This window comes from Lactuca saligna, chromosome 4, assembly GCF_052625555.1.
Source record: "Lactuca saligna cultivar CGN05327 chromosome 4, ASM5262555v1, whole genome shotgun sequence".
Lineage (NCBI taxonomy): Eukaryota > Viridiplantae > Streptophyta > Magnoliopsida > Asterales > Asteraceae > Lactuca > Lactuca saligna.
Window position 1 is genome coordinate 197,171,041 of NC_136420.1, and position 17,393 is coordinate 197,188,433.

A 17,393-nucleotide genomic window follows, 5' to 3' on the forward strand; every position below is an offset into this window, starting at 1 on the left:
TATTCCAGTAGCATGTAATTTTTCCAAATGTGTTTCCCAAGGAACTTTCGGGAATATCCCAGAGAGATAGGTCGAATTTCGAATCAACATCATATCGGGAACCACATCAATTGCCAATTCACCCTATAGGTTGACTCCCGCCGAAAATTCATAAAGTTATCCAGTCAACTGAGTAGAATTGTTGCACAAAGGATTCATTAGACCAAGCTTCTCACCCTAGGGAGCTCCGGTCTTGTTCTTCAAGAAGACAGATCATTCCGAAGGTACATCGATTTTAGGAAATTGAATAATCTCCCTATTAAAGATCGATACCCACTTCCACGGACTGACGATTTATTTGGCCAGCTCCAAGGAGCTCGTTACTTCTTTAAAATAGATCTAAGAATCGGTTATCATCAACTTCGAGTCCGAGAAGGCGACATTTCAAGAACTGTCTTCCGAACTCGTCACGACCATTTCAAATTCATTTGTGAGACCCTTCGGTCTAACGAATACTCCCACACTACTCGTGGACTCTACGAACCAAGTTTTCCCAACCATTCCTAGTTAGCCTTTTCATTATTTTCATCAATAACATAATCGTCTGCTCGCAAAGCGAGAATGAAACACTATCATCATCTACGACCAGCCTTGGAAGCATCAAGACTAGGAATATCGTGATGAAAGCACTGCAGGGATGGATAAAACCCTCGAAGTCAAAAGACAAAGCTTATTATTATAAGAGATGAGTTGGGCGTTACCTGGGTGATCGTTGATAGGTTAACCCAATCTGCCTATTTCTCGCTAATACTAAATTCAAAAAAGACAGAAAGATTTACATGGACCTATATCAAAGAGATCGAGAGACTCCATGAAATATCGGTATCTACTATCTCGGATTGAGAGAGCGGAACTACTTCAAGATTTTGACAGTCATTTCAAAAGGCTATAGGAACATAGCTAAGTATGAGCGTTGCTTATCGCCCTCAAACCAATAGTCAAAGCGAACGAACTATTCAACCACTCGAATTCATGTGACAAGTTTGGGTGTTGAGTTCAACAAATCCGGGGATACCCGCTTGCCCTTGGTTGAATTCTCACGCAATGACAGATATCGCACGAGCATCAAGATTGCTCGTTTCGAAACCTTTTATAGTCATACATGCATATCACTCACCAGTAGTCTCATGAGACCAGAAACCATTTGCGAAACAACAGAGAAGATAATCCAAATCAAAGCCTGACTTCAAGCACCGCGAGACCGACAGAAGAGCTATTCCGGCAAGCGGCATAAGCCAATAGGATGTCAAAGTTGGGGATCGCATGTCATTAAAGGAATCTCCTTGGAAAGGAATGATTATCCTTAGAAAACGAGCAAACCAAACCCACGATACCTCGGGTTGTACGAGATTCTTGCTCGGATTGGTCCAAAGACTCGCAAGCTGCAGCTACCTGTAGAGCTCAGTAACGTACACCCTGTGCTCAGCGTCTCAGAGCTGAAAAAGTGCCTATCAGGCAAAACTCTTATCACTCCTTTGTGAGCGATCGAATTAAACAAGAATCTCATGTTCGTTGAAGAACCAGTCAATGTATTGGATAAGGAAGTCAAGCGTACAAAACAAAGCCGCATCCCGATTGTGAAGGATCAACGGAATGCAAAACGTAGGTCGGAATTCACAAGTGAATGTAAAGACTAGATTAAACAGAAATACCCTCACCTATTCTCTTATTCATGAGCTTACCCTTCGAAAGAATTTCGGGACGAAATTCCCTCTAACGGGGGGATGATGTCACAACTAGCATTTTTGCTAGGAAATTCTACTCTCATGCAATCATTCACCTAGTGTAATAACTTTTACTCTAAAGGAATATCATACTCCACTCTCATTCAAATATATCTCATATGTTTAAATAAGGGTTGGAAACCCTAAATATCCCGACTCAAGTTCATTATGGACTATGATTCTCTTATTGGACCTAATGGACCAATAAACCCTTAACTTAATTCTCTTAAGCTAAGAGTCTTAAGTTGGGCCTTATTTGAACTCACATTCATTAAGATATAGTATTTTGGGCTTTAATGGGCCTAGAATGACCCACACCTTTCTCATGGACCTATTGGGCTGAGAACTACCCTAAAGGCCCTATGGGCTGAAAATTTTCTTTATGGGCTTCAGAATTCTGAACCAAAGAAAGAATTGGGCCAAGCTAATTCACCCTCCTTCCTCCTAGCCCAAAATCTCGGCCCAAGATCAATTAAAACAATATATATATATATATATATATATATATATATATATATATATATATATATATATATATATATATATATATATATATATATATAGGGAAATGTAATAAGAATTGACTTAGGAGGTGCCACCTCCATAATGTCCAACATACATCCATGCAAGGACCCCCATACTTCCAAGCATGTCACCTCACCATCTCTCTCTCCCTTCTCTCCATATTCTCGGCTAACCCTCTCACCACCTTCATTTTTCATTCAAAAACTCTCTTAAACACTCTCAAATACCTCTTCCATCTTCCATCAAAAATCTCGAGTTGGTGTGTGCTTTCAAGAGGATTCTCCACCAAAAATCATCATCCTAGGTAAGTGTTTACTTATATCCATGGTTTAGCTTCTTGATTTCTTCAAAATCTCCTCTTAACCCTTTCCATTTCATGAATCATACATCTTAGAGCCATCTAAGTTGTAAAGCTCCTCAAGAAGCTTGCTAGGGCCAAAAACCTCTTCACATCTTCATCAAAAACCGAAACCTTCAAACAAGGTGAGCTTCATACCCCCTATTTTCTGTTTTTATGAGTTTTTTTTTTTTTTGGGGGGGGGGGGGGGGGGGAATACAAGTGAAAGTGTAGATCTATATGTGTTTTGTATGCTTTGTATGATTTCCATGCTTATATGTGTGCTTTTGTGAGTTATAATGTTGGATTTAGCCATAAAACTCCTCAAAACCGAGATTTACCTTATGTTAAATGATTTTAGCCTCTACTATATTTCTACATACTAAGTGTCTCTAGAAAAATAGCTAAGTGGTTTAGTAATAATTTCTTTGGACTAAAAACACAATTTTTGGACCTAAAATGTGAAAAATACAAAAATTAAGGGCCCAAATTGACAAATCACGAATTCTGATGGATGAGCTGTGTCAAAACAGTTTCAATAAAACAATTTCTGGAAATATACTCATTTAGAGGATTAAAAACATAAATTTCAAGCTTAATGGGCTAAAAATGACATTTTTGGCCCAATGAGGCCCATTATGCGAAATTTTCTGTTTTGGAGGGCCAAAACTGTGTTTTTCTGTAAAACAGTGGACTATAAGTGATCCAAGTCCTTTTCAAAGGTTTAAAATGCTTTTTAAATTTAAAAGGGACTAAAGTTGCAAAATTTTACAATTTGGGCCAAAATTGTCAAACTTGCGAAAAAGAAGGGTTATAACCGAGAAAACTGAAATTTCAGGGACTTAAGCTGTTTTCTATGAAAAATATGCTGGAAAATATGTATTTCAATAATTTTTGGTATTAAAATGTCAAGAAAATTGATTTAAGGACCAAACCGGAAAGTATTTAAATAAAGGGTTGAAAAAGTAAATTTTTACAAACAAAGGGGCTGAAAACAGAAAATTTTCAAGGCTAATTCAATACATGCAATTTGACCAAATGATGGTACCACGACTATCGACGAAATACAATACATTACAACACCAAAAGTCGTTGTTAAACGAATTGGTTCGGTCTCGAACCAATAAAAATCTGAAACTACTAACACGACGACACTATGACACTACGACATTACGATTCATAACTAATAACGTTTGGGAATTCAATATACATGCGAGTGTGCACAGACGTCTACGCACCATCTTTGGGTCCCAAAAGTGTAAAATCTTGTTTGTTGAGCCTAGCTAGCCCAATGACCTGATCTTAAGGCCCGAAGACTTCTATCTTACGAAGTGTTGGGTTTTACCGATCCGACACGACGTAAAAGGACTTTCAATGGCTTGTATACTACTGGTCCCCAAGGGTCCTTTGGTATTGCTAGTAGAGTCTACCTTTTTATGTGGGGCGGGTCTGGGACCCCTCGTACCTTTTTATCCCCAACCGGCTAATGGAGTCATCGAGGCCTTCGTGTCCTCTTTCTCTTCGGATGTGTGACTACACGTAGTCAGGGCGTTTGGATAATGTGATTAGTACGGACGACGCCTACGGGATCGTTAGTATTGCTATAGACTAGTCGTTTGTGTAACGCGTGTTTGTAGCAAATAATCATGCTCAAAAATAATCCAACGTCGCCTGGTATTGATAACTTCACGCGTTGAATGGTTTCAATGTAAATTCATGTAATTCAAAGAATTAGGAAAACATCGGGTTTTCCTAGGGTTTTTCAATACATACGGATTCGGAATGCATACAATTTTAATGAATAATTTTTACAAGTATAGAAACAAACAAGCATACCTATGGATCTTCACACCTTTTTGACTATACTATTTTCAGAAAATATCGGATTTTCTGGTGGTTTTCAAAACAATACAAAACATTGGATTTCAAACACTACTTATGAACTCACCAACATTTCATATGTTGACATTTTTCAAAATACTTGTATTGTCAGGGAACCAGTGAATCAAAGGAAATCATATTCAGTGATGGCTTGCAGTTTATTTATGTACGAAACGAACAATTTATTTTTGGGAATGTAATGTTTAAACAATGTACTTCATGTAAACTTTACTGGTTGTACTATATTAATGCATGGTGACGAATGTTGTTACGTTTCATATATATTCAATGTCATGGTATTCAATTGAGTCACGGTAGCCCCCGGACGTTTCCGCCGTCTGGTTCGGGGGTGTGACAGGTAACCATCACATTAAAAGGATTTCTTATGATTTTATAAGATAGTAAAACAATTCAAAAACTCTTTAAAAAGATGTTACATTGTTGTTAATAAAACTATGTTTTTAAAGTACATGCATAACTCAGTAGATAATCGAGTCTTTTCTACAAATCAGGGAAAAAACAAAAAAAAACATATTAGTAAACTATAATAGGTATAGTTTAGGGGTTTAGTTCATACTATAACTAGAACAGCAAGGAACATAAATATAACCAGAATAAGATAACAATAAATGTGAGATACTACTTCATGGCACAACAATACACTTGTTGTGTCACGTTTTTTACCCTGAGTCTCTTGGAGGGAGAGCGGGCATTGTGTGTATAGATCTATATGGGACATACACTCCCACACCCCTACTGTTTGCTACAGTCCCAGTCGGCAAGGCCAATGCGTGAAAAAATGTCACGTCGTTTCGATGCCGGATGGTCGTCGTGTTTACAACAGTCAATCATCATGGTTACAACCTTATCACATTTTACCTTAATTTAACTAATTGGTTTTGAAGGTAGTTAGTTCTTCAGTAGTTATTTTATACAATATTACTTCACACTTTCATTTTCTCATTACATTCTTATAGTGATATTCTCACATAAAAGGTTAATGCAAACTATTTTCTAGTAAAGATAGTCTTAAACTTGGGAAAACTTACATCAATACAAAAGACAAACAGAACAGTTGAGTGTTAGTACATTCAGTTAGATGGGGGCATATAGTGCTAACTTTATGATTCCTTAGTAGATACATTAGGGATATATAGTAATCAAGTCCGACAGATAGTAGGATGCATGTTCTCCGCTTTATTTCCTGTTCCTTGTTTGGTTGTGGGCTTAGAGCACATTCACGCTGTCTACTATCTACTCGATCTTATATATATATATATATATATATATATATATATATATATATATATATATATATACACACACACACAAGTAATCATACGGAGTATCAGGAATGGGTTAGGTCATAACATACAAATTTAGTATACCGTTTTCTAGTACAAAACATACTTTTCAAATAGATCCTTAAGTAAGTGAAACTAGAAACTTATCAGCAAAAGGTTTAATTCATTTTATTAAACCAATATAACTTAAAGGACCTTTAGTGGTTAATTCTATAATACCTCAGTTTATACATTAGGGTTATGTATAATTAATATCCGACAGGTAGTTGGATGTGTGCTTTCCACTTCATTTGATGTTCCTTGTTTGGTTGTGGGCTTAGGGTAGATTCACACATTTAACTGTCCGTTCGATATGAGATTATATATAACTAGTGTAAACTAAGTTATTATAGAATGAACTATTGTGGTTACCATTTTACTAAAAAAAAGCGATGATTTTCTTAAGGAATGTTTTCTTAAAATATAAAAGAACTATTACAGTTAACTCCTTAAGTACCAAATGAATATGGCAGGGTTGTATACAATGAAGACCTAACAAACAATGGGATGTGTGACTTCCGCTTCATTTCCTGTTCCTTGTTTCGTTGTGGACTTAGAGCACATTCACACAATCAATTGTTCGTTTACTCTAATTTGTATATAACTTGTATCCATTTAGTACTCATAAAAGGAATTGTAGAGTCATTTGTACTTATCTTTCATCACATCAGAAAATATAGGATTTTCTTGAGGAACATGAAAACTTTTCTAAAAGAACTTAAAGCTTACTTTTCAACACTTAAATACTTATGAACTCACCAACTTAAATGCTGATATACTCTTTCAAAGTAACTTGTATTCTCAGGAAACTAGTAGAAAAGTATGTGCACTAGGATTCAGAAGATGGAGTATAGTAGCTTCATGTATTATTTTGTTATTTAATTTTGGAGTCAATCTTTTGTGAATCACATAGCTTGTAAACACTTTAATATTAATGCAATGGTTGTTTGTTACTTTGATTACTGTGATGCATGTGTTGTGATACTAAACATGACGTCCTCCACCCCAGAACATTTACACCGTTCTGGTTTTGGGGTGTGACAATAATATACCACCACCAATATATATTTATTTCCTGTGGATATTGGGAGTAGTCCCATAAAGTCAATCCCCCATATATCAAATATCTCACAAACTAGAATGCTATTTTGGGGCATATCGTTTCGGGATGAAATATTTCTTGACTGTTGGCATGAATCACACTTGTTAACATATTGAGCGGCATCTTTAAAAATTATAGGCCAATAAAAACCCATATCAAAAATCTTTTTAGCCATAATTTGTACTCCATGATGTCCTCCGGTCAGCCCGCTATGACAATGTTTCAAGATTTCTCGATTCTCTTTCCCGAATACGCATCTTCTTATCATACCGTCTGCGCAGCTTCGAAAGAGGTATCATCCCAAAAGTAATACTTGCTTTCAGAAAAGAATTTCGTCTTTTGTTGTCTAGTCAAATCCTTTGGAATATAGTCACTTGCTAAATAGTTGGCTAAATCTGCATACAAAGGTACTTCACCTGCTATAACCATAAGATACTCTTTGGGAAAATTATCTCCAATCTTGTTATCTTCTAATTCTTCCAAGTGCAGGTTCTCTAATCGAGATAAATGATCAGCTAATATGTTTTCCATTCCCTTTTTGTCTCTAATTTCAATGTCAAATTCTTGTAAAAGCAATACCCAACATATCCGATATGTGCATATTTAGCCATGTGTTTAGTATATAATTTTATCAATTATTAGCTAATAATTTGCATAATATGGACAAAAGGTACTTAGTAATGTCTAAATTATATTTTCAGTCTAGAAGACATGCTTAGGAGCAAAAAGAAAGAATGAGAAGCAACCAGAAGCTGGAGAATGAAGAAAGAAGAACAAACATGGAGCTACTCGACGAGTACCATTGAATGTTCGCGAAGTAATGTACAAAATCCTTGCCATACACGTATTTCTCAAAGGAACTCGGCGAATTGGGAACTTACTCGCCAAGTTAACCCTGTTTTGAGGCAATTATAAATAGAGGATAAGATCCCGAATTGGAGAGTTTTTTTTGGCTTCCTTGGAGAATAACCTGCGACTGAAGAAACCTTTGGAGACCTGAAGAACCCTAATATTTGATCCTTAGAAGACTCAAGGCAGATTAGGTTAAATCTTCCACTTAATCTAGAAGTGAATCATGTTTAGGCTTGAAGAACCCTAATTTGTTTAGGAAAGACTAATTTACTCCTATGGTGTGATTTATACTTTTATTGATTGATTATTGGTGATTTTATTAAACTAAGTTTGTTAAAGAACCTTATGCATTAATTATAACTATTTTTCTGTTAATTGGAAGAGAATTAGGCTACATGAACATCTCTTAATTGTTAACCTCATATGATTTATGTGAACACTTCATTATATGCTTAGGATTAGTGAATATGAAACTAAGATTAATTAGAGAATGGGTAAATTAATGTGTGAGCTTGTTTGGTAAACCAACAAACAAGAGGTTAGTTGAACTACCAATTTGATTAACCAATTACAAATCTTATTTAATCCAAATAATTGAACTAGGGAGTTAATTAGTTGAAACACTTGATCACTGCTTGAATTGATTAATTTTCTAAGGGTTGGTAATAGAGAATGAGAATCTAATCACTATAGTTGGTAACCAATAACAATCAATATATTACTTTATCATAAAATTAACCATAGGACTGAATTGGTTGGACCTAAACAGAAACCCATTTATTAAATTTGGTAAATTTTTACTTGTTCTAGTTGTTTAGTTAATTACGTGTTAGGAGGTGTGTTTAAGTTTCTAGTCTTATAAAACTAGAGAAAACCCTTTACTTTTATTACTTGTCTAGTTAAAATTAGTTATTAGTTTAATTTATGTTCCTTGAGTTTGACACCCTACTTATTCAACTATAACACTAAAACACAGGTTCACTACCTTTGTGTGCTAAATTTATATTTTAAGAGTAGGAATAAAACTAGTGCATTTTACACACATCAAGTTTTTTGCACTGTTGCCGGGGAACGGTTCACAAATTAAATCTAATTCCTAGTTTTATCGATCCTTTGTGTGGGATTATCTCACACAAAGTTATTTTTTTTAGTAATTCAATAATTAGGTCAAGTTTTAGTAATTATTAGTTTTTAGTCATTTTTATTTAATTTTATCTGTTTTAGTTTCTTACACAGTGAACTCGCCGAGTGCAGTCGACCCTACTCGGTCCACTGCTGATTGGCAGTTTTTTTTTATTTTCGTTATGTTTCATTTTTTTTGTTCTTTTACGCATTTTTTTCTCTCTTGTTCTGGTTGCAGGATTTTCATGACGAGAGGATCCAACACTCCTTTGGTTCCCCCCTTTGAAGACCCAGAATCCGCATTGAGGAAAAACAAAGGCAAGGACGTTTAATGCTCCAATACACCTAGGAAATCACCTTTGACCAGCTTAAAAACTATTTTCGGGAAGAAGAATAAGAAACCAAGAGATACCAGCAGTAGAAAGAGCGAAGGAAGTAAGCTAGAAGTTATTGAAAACAACCCAAAAGAAGTTGAATTTGAATACGACTCCGAAACTGAATACAAAGAGGAAAGTGATCAAGAAGGAGACTTGGACAACAACATGGACAACATTGATGAAGTCCCCATGGGTGAATGAAAGAAGAGGATACAAGATGATACAGGCCCGGAACTTATGCAACCCGCAATTCCCGCAACTGCCACTTTTGAGCTTAAGGGTCACATACTTGCGGAACTCAAAGAGATCCCCTTCTACAAAAAAACACCATGAAGATGCTTACAAACACTTGGATGAAGTTAATGATGTAGCTGATTATTCCAATGTTCCCAACGTGCCTAGCGAGACTCAGCTGCTTCGCATGCTTCGGGTTACATTGAAGTGTGCTGCAAAGGATTGGCTCAAGTCACTTCCCCCCGGATCCATCACTACATGGGCCAAGATGAAAGAAGAGTTTATTGATCAATTTTTCCCACCTTCCAAAATATCTAAGTTAAAGAAATCCATAGCTAACTTTGAACAACAAGCTGGAGAATCACTTTATGAGGCTTGGGAGAGGTACAAAAGTCTACTAAGAAATTACCCACATCATGATCTTAATAGTCAACAAGAAGTCTTCATTTTCTATGATGGATTGAATGTTACAACAAGGCAATTACTTGACTCGCAAGGCTCACTCACAAAGAAAGCACCCCCGATGATAAAGCAACTAATTGAGGAATTATCTAAGCATTCTAGGGAATAACACAACCCAAGGAATGATGTGACGAGGGGATCAACATATGTAGCTTCAGAAGATTTGTCAGCAGTTATGGCTATGTTGAAAACCATGGATAGGAGGATGGGTAAAATGGATAAAACAATACATGCTACTCGAGTGGGTTGTGAGAATTTCAATGGACCTCATCTTACTAGAGATTGTGACTTGGATGAGAATGGGAACAAGAAGGCGCAAGTATGCTACTCCAGTGGTGACAAATATGATGATGATTGGAGAAAACCCAAGAAGGAATGGCTTCCTTATGATGAGTACAAGAAGGCTAAGGAGGAGAAATATAAACAAAAAGGAAGAGGTTTTTACCAAAAGGAGGAGCCGGTGCAAGAAAGAAAACCAAGTTTGGAGGACATGCTTACTAAATTTGTAGCTGCTTCAGAAAAGAGACACAATAACCATGATGCTGCAATACAAGAGACAAGAACAATACTTAGAAATCAACAAGCATCTATCCACAACATTGAGACACAACTGGGGCAACTTGCCCAACAAATTACTCAAAGATCACCTGGAGAACTTCCTAGTAAAATCGAAAACAACCCACGAGGCGCGCATATAAATATTGTGACAACTAGAAGTAGGAAGATCATTACTCACCTGGCTCCCATTTAGAATGAAGATCCCAAGAAGTTACAAAAGGAGGATGCAGAAAACCCAAGCCAAAAGCAAAACCGGCTGAGCACAGACCCTACTCGCCGAGTTCACGATATGGACTCGACGATTCCGCTACCTGATCAAAAACGTCAACCTCCTACAAGGCCATATCAGCCTCCATTGCCATATCCAGCCAAAGCTAAGAAAGAAAAGAATGATGAAGACTACCAGAATTTTCTAGAACACATAAAGGCTCTTCAAATCAACATAAAATGAGCATAGAAGTTGTTGCCCAAATGCCAAAATACACCAAATTTTTTAAGGAGCTTCTAACTAATAGAAGGAAGATGGAAGAAGTGAGAGAAGTGGTTCTCAATGAGAATTGCTCAGCTGCTATGGTGAACAAGCTACCAAAGAAGAAGGGTGACCCGGGAAGCTTAATATTGCTTGTCAATTTGGGAATTTGGCCACCATTCATCATTTGGCTGATTCAAAAGTGAGTGTAAACCTCATGCCATATTCATTTTTCAAGAAACTAGATCTCCCGGAACTGAGGCCAATTTGAATGGCAATCCACTTAGCAAATAAAATAGTTACATTCCCACGAGGAATCTATGAAGATCTTCTGGTAAAGGTGGATAAGTTCGTGTTCCCCGTGGATTTTATAATTTTGGACATTGAAGCGGATCCTCAAGTCCCGATCATCCTTGGAAGACCTTTCCTTAACACCGCAAGAGTTATAGTTGACATGCGAGATTCAAAACTTACTCTACGAGTGGGAGATGAATCAGTCACTTTCGGGGTTGATCAAGCCATGAAGCATGCAAGGAACAATAATGACACAGCATTTTCAGTTGATATGTTGGATAAATTAATGGAAGAATTGAACAATGAAGAACCAAACAAGTCCACCATCGCCTTTGATGAAGAACTTGATGCTGAAAGAGACCTACTAGAAATAGAGAGATTGCTGGAGGAAGCTGATTAAAATGAACTAATAAAAACCACTGAGCAACCTACTCGCCGAGTAGACCCGTTCTACTCGCCGAGTCCATATGAAGAAATCAGAGATATCACATATTCTACCTAGGACTCGATGAGCCCCTTCACTGGACTCGACGTGTTCACCATGCAGAACATGAAAATTGAGCTAAAATCGCTACCAAATCACTTGGAGTACGCATTCCTTTAAGATGGTCAACAAAAACCTGTTATAATAGCTTCTGACCTCTCCCAATATGAAAAAGAAGAATTAGTCCATGTCCTAAAGAAGAGAAAGAGTGATATTGCATGGAGTATCACCGATATCAAGGGAATAAGCCCCGCTTACTGCTTTCACAAGATCAACCTGGAAGAAGAAGCAAAGCCGGTAGTGCAACACCAAAGAAGATTGAACCCGAACATGCAAGAAGTGGTTAAGAAGGAAGTAGTCAAGCTTTTAGATGCGGGAATCATTTATTCTATTTCCAAAAATCCATGGGTTAGTCATGTTCAAGTGTTGCCCAAGAAAGGAGGGATGATGGTCATAACAAACGAGAAGAACGAGCTTATTCCGACCCGAACGGTAACCGGTTGGCGAGTGTGCATCGATTAGCGAAAACTAAACGATGCCACTCGTAAAGACCATTTTCCTTTACCTTTTATTGATCAAATGCGTGAAATATTGTCCAGCCATAGTTACTATTGTTTCTTAGATGGATTTTCGGGTTACTAACAAATACCTATAGACCCAATTGACCAAGAAAAGACTACTTTCACTTGCCCGAGTGGGACTTTTGCCTATCTCCGCATGCCCTTTGGGTTATGCAATACACCTGCAACCTTTCAAAGGTGCATGACAGCCATATTCCATGACATGGTGGAAAAATTCATGGAATTATTTATGGACGATTTTTCTGTTTTTGGATCTTTCTTCCATGATTGTCTTGCTAACCTTGGTTTAATACTACTTTTGGGACGAGCCATATATTTTACGAAGCTGTGCAGATGGGATCATAAGGAGATGTGTATTTGGGAAGGAAAGCCATGAAATTTTGGAGCATTGACATAGCGGGCCCACCGGTAGACATCATGGAGCACATTACACGGCTAAGAAGATATTTGATATTGGGTTTTATTGGCCCACAATTTTTAAGGATTCTACCCAATATGTTAAGGAGTGTGATGCATACCAAAGAGCGGGAAACATATCATCCCGAAACGAGATGCCACAACATAGTATTCAAGTGTGTGAAGTGTTTGATGTGTGGGAGATCGATTTCATGGGACCATTTCCAATGTCAAAAGGGAACACATATATATTGGTGGCGGTTGATTATGTATCCAAATGGGCGGAGGCACAAGCTTTACCAACTAATGATTCTCAGGTGGTGGTGCGCTTTCTAAAAAAGTTGTTCTCAAGATTTGGAGTTCCTAAAGCTCTTATTAGTGACCGGGGCACTCACTTTGCCAATAAAAGTGTTAAGAAAATATGGGGTGACCCATAAATTCTCTACATCTTACCATCCACAAACTAGTGGGCAAACTGAAGTGACGAATAGAACATTATAAAAGAATTTTGGAGAGATCGGTGGGTAAAAATCGGAAGGAATGGTCGGATAGGTTAGATGATGCACTTTGGGCCTTCTGAACAGCTTTCAAAACACCTATTGATACTACACCATATAGGCTAGTTTATGGGAAGCAATGTCATTTACTGGTAGAAATAGAGCATAAAGCCTTTTGGGCTTTAAAAATGTCCAATTTTGATGTAGCTGAACTTAGAACCAACCAGTTGATGCATTTGAATGCTCTTGAAGAAATTCAGAATGAGGCTTACACTAGCTCCTTGATTTACAAATAAAAAATAAAGAATTGGCATGAAAAAAGAATCAAGGGTAATAAGGACTTTCACGAAGGGCAAAAAGTGTTGTTTTTTAATTCAAGGCTCAGACTCTTTCCGGGCAATCTAAAGTCGCGATGGGATGGTCCATTTATAGTAAAGAAAGTTTTTCCACATGGATCTATCGAGTTACTATCAAAAGAAGGCACTCCTTTCAAGGTTAATGGACATCGAGTGAAAAAATATGAAGAAGGAATTACGCAGAATGAAGGACTTGAAGAAGGGTTGCTACTGGAAGGCATGGCAGAAACGTAGAACAGGAAGGAGTCCAGCTAACGACGCCTTAACAAGAAGCACTTCCGGGAGGCAACCCGAGTTTAGAGTTTGCATTTCTTTCCCCTTTAATTTTTCTTTTTGTTTTTCACTTTTAGGATATGTTTTTTTTAATCTTATTTTGAAATTATGCTTAATATGATTTCTTGAGAGCAAGCAATGCTCGAAGTGTGGGGTGGTGGCTTTAAAAAATCGAGTTTTTTTCAAACTGAATGATCTACTCGCCAAGTTCATACATTACTCAGCGAGTACTTGTTGAAATCCACGAAAAATCGCTAATTCGCACATCTACTCGGCGAGTAGGTGTTCCTACTCGACGAGTTCATATTTTTAATTGAATTTTTTTACAATCTGTAAATAAGGGTTTCTTTTTACCCCAATCACTTTCATCAGCCGCCTCCCACGTTTGACTCGCTGAGCATTGTGTTTCCTCTCAAGCAAATATTTGAATTCTTGCCAAGTAGTTCATGGACTCGGCGAGTTCATGCTTTGTTAAAACTGTTATGGTGAGTTTTAATTATATGGGTTTTTTGTTTGTTGTTTTCATGATGTTGTTTTGTAGAAATCATGTCCAGAAGAGGTTAGAGCTCTAGAGGAGGAAGTTATGGAGACATTCCATGGCTTGCTTTCTCATAAATCACTTCAAGGTCGTCGCATGCTAGGGCGAAAAACAGATTGGAGGCGTTGAAACAGAAAAGATCTATCTCCCCAATGCAGCTAATTGGCGAAGTGGACGGCACAACAATAATATGTGATGGGTGGATGAAACTTTTTAAAATACAAGAACCCGTATTTCACAGAACTGTGTTGGGAATTCTTTGCTACTATCTCATTTTGAGGTGGTAGTGAATATTATAATCCAAACATTATCACTTTTTGCCTCGGAGGGGAGATGCACCAGTGCAACATAGCAGAACTTGCCTGGAGGGTAGGTCTCTATGACCAAAATGTCATTATGTCAGAGGATTTTGAAGGATTTCTAGAGCAATGCCACAAGGATCTTCCCGAGGAAGTCGTTGCCTCCACTTGGTGGAATAGTATTGCAAATCGGGTTTATATTCCCTCTTCTACTCAAGATGGCCATATTCGTTCTCCGATCCATCGTCTCATTCATCGCCTCATTGCTAGTACCATAAACAAGAGGAAGGATGATGACAAAGTTCCTACTCTCGACATTTTCTATTTGTGGAGCATCATCACCCCGGATATTTTTTGCAGCTTGCCTTATTGTTTGGCAAAATATCTTTCAGATGGAGAAGTAAAGGAGAAGATTACCTCCAAAATTAATGGGGGTATGTTTGTGACAAGACTCGCAAGATCATATGGGATTTTGGATAGGCAAGAATCAAGGGCTTTAACCGTGATTTCTCCTCCTCCATTTAGCATTACATTATTCTGGAGGGCGAGGATTGTGGAAAATTTTGGGGATTCTTTTGCAATCCCAAACGAAGACGAGGTGATTGTTCCTAAGGAGCCAGGAAGAAGAGTTCGGCATAGGAGGGAACGGGTCCGAGAAGACCCACCGGTTATCCCGGTGGAAGATGCAATGAGGGGTGGAATAACGTGGAATATAGGGGGTATGTTGATGATATTGGTCGAGGAATTAACTATAATAATGAGTCATTCAATTATCTCTTTCAACAAATACACATTTCTCCACAGTCTGGGCCCGGATATCCATACATTATGAGTTGGGAGGAGCGTATGCAAAAGAGAAAAAACCAAGCAAGTGGAAGTGGAGCAGAAGAAGAAGACATAGAAGAAGAAGCTTGAATTTGTTTTTATTTGGATGTTTTTATTTCTTTTGTTTTGTGATTAAAATTTGATGTACGCGAACCTTAATTAGGACTTTGTTCGTTTTCTTTCACTTGTGGTTACTTTGTTTTTCAGGTTTGAAGATTAGGGTGCATTTAGGAGTCTCATTGGTCAAGGATAAAAGTGAGGGATGTTGTAGATAAGAATGTCAAATGTTACATTTAAGGTTGAGTCCGTTTAGAATGAGAGTAACAAAATTCATTATTATTGAAGAAAATACAAGAAGAGTCAATGAAGTGTCCTGTTTAAACACTTCAGCCAAGGGTAAACAACAGAAAAATCAATTTTTTGACTTAGCTACTACTCGTCGAGTTCGTGTGCAATTCTTTGATTTTATGCTGGGGGCCAGTCTACTCGCCGAGTTCACGTTCTACTCGCCGAGTCCCTTAATGCTTCACTCTCAAGACCTATTTTGGGCACATTCACCGCAACCTTTATCCATACTTTTGTAAAGATTCATTCCTGGAAGGTTTCTGAGAAGATTTTTCCTAAACAATTAGAGCTATTTAGATGTATACCACACGCGACATGATACCCAAGGCATGGATGACCTGTTTCCATGTCTAAAGATATTTGAAGTTGTAGTTTTACATAAAGAATATCCACCTTGCGATGGCTATCGTAAGGGAGTTTGTTCCAATTCCCTCTTTAGTCCTGTTTTTCTTTTCATGCATACCATGCAATGGGGATATTGCATAAATTAAGTGTGGGGTAGGAGGTTGGTAACATTTTAGTCAATTTAGAATCCTAATCCTAATTTAGGCTTGATTTTTTTTCAAAATCTTGCATAAAACATTGCTTAGGACTTAACTTAGAAAACTATGGTAAAAGTAAGTAGGATTCATGTTAGAATTATGTTGATGATTGCATGAAAACCCAAATGTTTAGTTGAGCCTATATACGTTCTAGTGCATTTGTGGCCTCCTTATTCTAGTGAAATCATGGGAGAAAAACACAACCTCGCTCAGTTTGAAGGATGCAATATGTTTAGCATCGTGTACCAGAAATGTATCCAGGAAAATTATTATATTTAACCAATAAAGGTTGAAGTTGAGCGCCCCTGCTTAAGCATGTAGGGTTTTGAGTGGAAAAAATCTGAGTTACATGTTAAAACAAAACAGAGAGAATTACAAGAAAAAGTTTGAAGAATTTTTGGAGCATCAAAGTCAAACTATGAAGATCAAGGATAAAAAATTATGAAGAAATTCAAAAGTTGAAGATACCAAAAAATCGAAGATCAAATATCAAAAAAGTGAAGAATTCCAAAAGAGCTCCATAGTGGTATCAAAAATTGTAATTGTCTAGATTATGTATGCTTGGGTTGCTCAACCAAAAATACCTTGAGGTTAGGAGGTTTTCTGCGGATGGATTCGGAGGGATGCATAAAATGAGCATTGTTCGGAAAAAGTGGGTGAATGTTTATAAGGATTGTGAGTATTTAGAGTATGGAGGGTTCCTAAGGAAAATTTTAGACACAAATGCATGTGTTGCGGTCTTGGCATAATGGTTGGGTTCAATTGGAATTATCTTATGTGATTCTAGTATGCTAAAATTCGGTTTTGCTTGGGGGCAAGCAAAAGTCAAGTGTGGGGTATTTTGATACGTGCATATTTAGCCATGTGTTTAGTATAGATTTTTATCAATTATTAGCTAATTATTTGCATAATATGGACAAAAGGTACTTAGTAATGTC

At 37.3% G+C, this 17,393-nt stretch overlaps 1 non-coding gene across 1 annotated transcript; it reads right to left on the reverse strand.

The window, feature by feature from the left end:
* Window positions 1-9,852: 9,852 nt before the first annotated feature.
* Window positions 9,853-9,959, reverse strand: LOC145044657 (small nucleolar RNA R71). The gene has a single exon (XR_013681603.1). It is a non-coding gene; the product is annotated as a small nucleolar RNA R71 (small nucleolar RNA).
* Window positions 9,960-17,393: the final 7,434 nt, after the last annotated feature.